This window comes from Amblyomma mixtum, chromosome 3, assembly GCF_055824585.1.
Source record: "Amblyomma mixtum isolate Tamu chromosome 3, ASM5582458v1, whole genome shotgun sequence".
NCBI lineage: Eukaryota > Metazoa > Arthropoda > Arachnida > Ixodida > Ixodidae > Amblyomma > Amblyomma mixtum.
The window spans coordinates 301,072,724-301,079,666 of NC_143014.1; the positions used below are offsets into that span (position 1 = coordinate 301,072,724).

General features: G+C 47.3%; 1 pseudogene across 1 annotated transcript in view; it reads left to right on the forward strand.

Moving 5' to 3' along the window:
* Nucleotides 1-5,416, forward strand: part of LOC149355372 (uncharacterized) — a 57,961-nt pseudogene extending 52,545 nt beyond the window's left edge. Inside the window, exon 9 of the transcript XR_016289348.1 lies at nt 5,108-5,416. The product of XR_016289348.1 is annotated as an uncharacterized LOC149355372 (transcript). The remainder of the gene's footprint in view (nt 1-5,107) is intronic.
* Nucleotides 5,417-6,943: the final 1,527 nt, after the last annotated feature.

The window sequence follows — 6,943 nt, forward strand, 5'->3', positions numbered from 1 at the left end:
TAGTTTTGCATGCTGTACGCTCGAATATCGCATCCAAATAAGGCAAAAACAAGCGCGAATTGCCTTTTTTAGCAGAAATGTGCGGCCTGTGCCGCGGGGCATGGCGTTCGGCGCGCTGCCGCCCGTGATTGGTCTAGATAGATCGTGACGTCACTTTGAGGACTGGAGAAGCTGCCGATGCGGATCCGGCGCTGCGTTGAGTGCAGATCGCAGCTTTCCGTGTCGTTGTAAAAGTGAATATGGCGACTATTTTTTTTACTCACCTTCAAAGAAAAGGATACGACAGTTTGTTCATTCCTCGTATCACGTGAAAGCAAAAAATACACGAGCAAAAAATTCTACGCCTAGCACAAGCATACGCCAGCGTGAAAGACGCGTATGCAGACCATGCGTAAAAGGTGCTAGCACAACCTCGGCTGGTATTCTCGGAAAGGAAGGGGTGCGAACAATACTCAAGTCAATTGCCACCACCGGACGCCTCCTGGCTCGCTTGAAAGAGCGTCATCCTAAACAAAAGGCCTAAAGCGCTCTGTCAATACCCTGCGTAGGTTGGGGCAAGAAAGTATTTCAAGGAAGCGATGAAGCAGCACAAAGTTGATGTCAAAATTAGTGAAGCGCAGTGGCCAAGCACTGCGAAGCATGTGACCACAGGATAGTGACGGAATCATTGTGCGCTGGAAACCAAGCCAAATACGCGCACAAGGCTGCTGCTTCACTCGTGGTGCGTTCAGCAGATGCCAGAAAATATTAATCGCTGCCTCGGAAACGCTCGCCCTTCCTAGATTTGCAGTTTAGGTTAAGTGAAGTAGTGGCCAACTATATGTGTGTTTAAAAGCCAAGCTAGCAGCAACTCGCCCGCTACCACAACTTGATGAAGAAACTGAGTAAGGTTGCAAAACATCGTGTTTTTTTGCAAACACTTGGTTGGCATTCATTTCTCTGTTAAATTTGCATCCGAAACCAGAACGTCGGACGCTTTTATTGTAAGGAGAGCGACTACTGGGGCTTGTTGGAAATACATACTTGAAGGAATTGGTGAGCGCTAAAAACCACGGAAAAAGGACTAACACACAGGACGAAGCGCTTCGTCCTGTGTGTTAGTCCTTTTTCCGTGGTTTTTAGCGCTCACCAATTTCCTTCAAACTTTTATTGTAATCGCTTAGCTAAGATTAAACGAGATGCCGCATATGAAGAGCTTCGATGCTTGCTTGCTTTGCTTTATTGTGCTTTGCTTTGCTTTGCTTGCTTGCTTGCTTGCTTGCTTGGACACGTCGAGCCAAGTATAAAATCACTAACCGAGCCTTGCTGAGCACGCCTCAGGTGGTCTGGCCGCCCCTAAGCTAAGGAGAGTAACACATGCTTGAGCCTCTATTAGGTTTCTGCAGGGGCTAAGTGAGCATGTTTCTACTTTTAGAAGAGGCGTTCCTTCGGAATGGTGACACGCCTCTCATGCGCGAGGAAATCAAGGGAACTGCGTCATGGTTTAGTGGGCGACAGAATCTCCAGAGATCACATTAGGGACAAGCTCTGCATGTAGCCTCTCTAACGAAAGTGCTTCGAGCAGAGCAGGCTTGCTCTGGTCGGCTTGAATTCTTCATCACAGCAGCGAGCGCTTGCGCTGCGAGCTTATCATCTTGCGGAAAACAGTGGAACACGACACAGTCGCGGGCGTAGTTGTTCGTGGACACAAACGAAGAGTAGTACCTCGTGTTGAATCTGATTCTCAAGGTCGGCTGACAAGCTTTGTACGTCACAACGCACGCAGTACAAGGAACAACGCATGCAGCACGAGAAACAACACGCGCTGAAAGCTCTCTCGGGTGCGCTGAACTATCCCCGGCTCCTCAACGTGACGTCACGTTGGCCAACATGGACGAGATTTCCCTCTCCGCTGTTCTCCTCTCCTGCGCTCGCGCAGGGCGCGGGAGATTTAAACATCGCGTATTTAATTGGTGATTGCGCCACTGTTTTAGCCAAACTCGAAAAAATTATTTCACAGACGTGATCAGCAATGACACTACTTCAAAACCCTAAAAAATCAGCTGATTCGAAAACTGCCTCAGTATCCCTTTAAAGAAACTGTATCACGGCACTATCGAAGCTCTTCAATGCAGTCATAAGCGTGTTTCTTGCTAGAGCTGTAGGTGCGAACAGTCTGCTTTAAGAGCACAGCATAATTAATCGCGGTAAACACATCCACTGCAAATGAAGGCAGGTTGGTTTCCTCATCGCCATTGTCTGATTCTTGATAGTTGGGAGTGTTGACGTTGTGTACAGTGGCTTCGCCATTGCATGGCTTTGCAATGCTGGCGTCATGATCAGCACCAGTGAAATCATCCCACGCGAAATGGTGTCTGGCCATCTGTGCATCATTCAGTTGCTACAAATCCACATGTGTCTAATTGCGCACATGTACGACAGCGACCTGTCATTCCATGGCACAGCATGCCACCCCCAGCATGCAGCAGCGCATGCTGGGTGGCGAATCACCCAGCATGCGTTTGTGATTTGCCATAGCAGGGAATTTTGAGCGTGTGAGTGACGCCCATGTCTGTTAACTGGATCTTGCATGTGGCATTCAATGCTGAGAACAGCTTTGTCACCACAGTCGAAGAATGCAACGTGTGGTGCATTGCAAATTTTTCAAGCACAAGAAGGAGTTCGCATTTGATTCGTGATATCATAGTGGAACTCAGAAAGCCGCTTGGCGAGCAAACGCATTGGCAATTCGAAGCTTATATGGGGTTGCACGCTCACTGAATCAGAACAAAAAGCCTTGCCTTATCCAAGCTTTTGTGTTCGACCCGTAACGAGTGAAAAGGTAATTCCCACTGCAGTTTGCGAGGCTTGCCATGCCAAGCCCAGCACTGGTGTCTCCTTTAAAGTATATGTTTTTCGCGGCATCATTTCGTAAAACTGCATTGTTTTGTCAGTAATGCCCACCTTTTTACTGTGTGGTTTAGTCCCCATAGTTTTTTGCGGGATGGGTGTCAGGCGTTCGTGGAGATGCTCTCCAGTCTTTGTGCTTTTCGGAGGAGGAAGTTTTTCTACTGCGGGCCGAGTTGACAGCGCTACTTTGTATCTTCTGAGAATGAACGAGTATTCATAATAACAGCAGCTATTATAAGTGGGCTCAACTGTACTCATGAATCTATGCTGCACAAAATTTTTGGCTATTTTGCAAGACATTAGGTGGAGTAGCATCTGTTAGTAACTAGCGCAGTGTGACTTGATAGTAAATTTAGGTGTGACCTGCATTCGCATATAAACCCTTCTCTGTCATCTCCGGCATTGTGCGGAGCACAGTTTGGACCCTTGATTAGGCCTTGTGGCCCTCCATGCCCTCTTCTACAGTTCCTCACCCCTGAGCCTAGTCTCTGCATCCCATTGTTAACCATTCCACGTGTCACAACTAGGTTCTGCCCCTCCATTGTCTCCAGCAGCCTTTCTTTCTCCTCCTCAAATACGCCCTTCATAGTCTTTTCAGAATACATGCCAGCTTCAAATACTTTGCCCTCTTCACTCTCTTTTATGGTGTCGTTGCACCTGGCCATGTTGGACTCACCATGTATCATGGCTTTGCCGCTCGTCTTGCTTCTGGCAGCTGCAGCTTCTTTCCGTTGTCTTTTCATTTCTTTATCCCTTATCGTCGTCTTTTCTGTTGCCATCCATAGAGTGCCCGTGTATCATGGTCTGCCCTAACTGGCTGGCTGTCTTGTGACTCTGCACATGCATCGGCCTTGCCCTCTCCTACTCTCCGACTTCTTATGCCAGTGTTAACCACGTTCACGAGGCCAGCGCTGACATTTTCGCGTTCTCACTTGGAAATGATGGCTTTTTACATTTCTTCTGTTCTTTGCAGCTTCCCCTGTAATATTTTTTTCTTCTCTTTTTCTTTCTCTAATTCACTCTTAAGGCTTGCTATGCTTTGTGCAAGTTGTGAGTTTTGTTCTTCCATCTAATCTGCTCTCACTCCTAAAACACGTCACGCAAAGAAAAAAAATTTGTGCTTGCTCTGCTTCTGTGTCTCGACCTGCACAGCATTCGATGTCCAGCGGTTATCTGTCTTTGGATTTTCGGATTGCTACTGGAAGTCCTTTTTTTTACCTGAAGTCCCCCCCTTGGACATTTGTCAGACTATTCAATGTAAGACCACTGACCTCATGTACTAGTGTAGTTCACCTGATGGACGTCCAAACACATACAGTATAATCTCGTTACTACGAACCTCACATTAACGAATTTTTCATATTTACGAACTTTTTCAAAATCCCCGCCAAAATATCTATATTTTCAATGTAAAAATATTTCACTACTATGAATTTCAAAATACCGAACATTTCAGAATAACGAGCATAATTTATTTGCCCACCTATTATAAATGCACCTCATTATTACGAACTTACCCCGGAGAAGTGAGCCGACTCCCCGAGAGGCACACGCTAACTCTGCTAATCGCCAAGGGCAGGCATCCGATACAATCCAGTCCAATCCGAAGCTGCCTCGCAACCGGAAGTTGGCTCGTCTCTCCTCCTCGCAACCGGAAGTTGGCTCGTCTCTCCTCCTCCGTTTTTTTTTCTCCCACGGTGTGCCACGGCCGGTCTCGACGCGCGCGCTCTCTCCTCTCTCCTTAAGAGAGAGTGAGAGAGCGCGCGCGTCGAGACCGGCCGTGGGTTATAGACTACCTCCGCGCTTTTCTTTTTTTGTGTGCGGCCGCCGCGAACGCGAGGCCTAGTCGTTTCTCGCCGCTGCGTGTTGACTGTGCGGACGATGAATTCTGCGGGCGCCAGCGTCAAGATGAAGCGACGGCAGTTCACGCTTAAGGAAACACATCGTTTCGGAAGCGCCTAGTGCAGCGCTGTTAAACCTTCGGCTCGGACTCCCGACAGCCATAAATGTCCGCCAGGCTGCCGAAATGGTAACTGGGGTGTGGTGGAACGTAAAGGCCTCGACCATCAACAACTGCTGGAGGAAAGCTGGCCTGGTGAAATCGCCGCTTCACACAGAAGACTGCGATGACGCTGATAGCACGGATGACGACAGCCAAAAGAGGTGCGGACTGAAGTCACTGCGAAACTCTCTGTAGACTCTTCTGTAACTTTTGCAGACTACGCCGAGTCGGAAAATGCTGCCCCTGACTGTAGAAGACATCGTGAGCAGCGTTCGCGAGTATGGAGAGCGCGGCGAAGAAAATGAACTGGACGACGATGCCGACTCGCCGCCTGCAGACCAAGCGGCCGAACCTGTGTCTAGTGCGGAGGCTCTTGCATCCATAGGCAAACTTCGCACATTCATCGGACGTTGTAGCGATGTGCCTGATTCTGTGCTCCAAAAAGTTGACGTTGAAGAGTTCGTCCTGGGGCGCCTGTGTCGCACCCGCCAGAATCACGGATTTCTTCTAATAAATGAGCGCTGAACCTCTCGTTTGCATTCCTGTTTGAAAATTACATAGCTTGTCGTGTGCCGTTACTGAAGGTACAGTATTTTCATTGTCCAGTAATACTACTACCTTTTTTCGCGAGTCTTTCGTTATTACGATATTTCAAAATAACGAACGATTATTCGCGACCCCGCGAAGTTCGTTGTATCGAGATTTCACTGTAAATGGACATTTCTCGAAAAATCGTAGGGAAGCGTGCATATCCAGGGTGTTCAAGTGGTTTTTGCATGTTGTTTACCACAAGACCTCGGCAATGTTTTCATAAGAGAACTAGCAGAGGGTAAATGAAAAATCATTTATTGGATAAGATTCTTCAGTGCACTGGTGCACTCTTGGGAGTGCGCACTTCCTCTGGAGAAAGTCTGAGCCATGATTTTTTGACAGCCTCAACATCATCCTTTGAATCTGAAAAGCTCCTCCTTACCACAACTCAAGAAAAATACAGAAAAAGTACACAGGGTGACGTTAACCATACTGAAGAAATCAAATGAAATATTTTGTGAGCATGCCTGTCAGTAATATGTGTTTGTTCTAAATGAACTTTATCATATAAATATCCAGCAGTTTATAATGTAGTTCCTGCCAACTGTCACATGTTCTTGTTCACCTCAAGTAGCCCATTTTTATCTAGTGTCAAGGAAGAAATAGGCTTAAGAATATTTTACGGCACAAAAATGAATGGGATACAACACGCTTATCTGAAAATGAAGATCTTTGAAACAGTGGGCTTATTAAAAGTTTGCATAGTTATCCAAAATAACGCAAACCGCACACTCTAAATTGAAACCTGCACAATTTGTTCATTGCAATGCTGTGCAAACTCGCAGTACATCAGTTCACAGGTACTTTATATGTACCTCAATGCACCATTGAAGGGTCGTGCTGTAAAACATGTTACGGGGCAAGTTGGTTGGTTGGCGCCTGTCGCATCATCTCTTCCTCTGTGCTGTCCTGTTTGGTGCTTCATTTTTTCTACAAACCATTGAAGGGCTATTGCATGAGGGGGTGGAACACTCAGCAGATTATTTTCTCGATGTATGATCTGAAGTATATCAGCTGCAGTAATGTGCACCACAACTCAGTTTGGCATGAACAAGAAGGGGCAAGCTTTATTGTGGCAGTCACATATACGCTCCCACACCTGTGTTGCTAGTTCTAGCTGCGCTGCCACCAGCATAAGCACCAACAAGTTCATACACCTTCCTTCCTTGAGATGAGTTAAGGAATTTGATGGAATTGTTCATCACAGTCTCGTCTGACACAGGGCTTTCAAGGTTTGATCGGTCTCCTTGGTGTGAGCGGTGCCTGATCTCGGGATATTGCTGGTGCTGGCAAGGTTTCAGTCAGATCACTAGTGTCCCCTGGACTTTGCCCTTGCCAGCTGCACTCCACCAGCTAGTGGGGTCCCTCCTGGGGTGTGTTGCTGCTGGCGTCTATGTCGCTCGAGACGTCCTCGTCGTCTAGGGTCTCCTCTGTATGAAGCAGATGTCTGCTTTTCCTGCG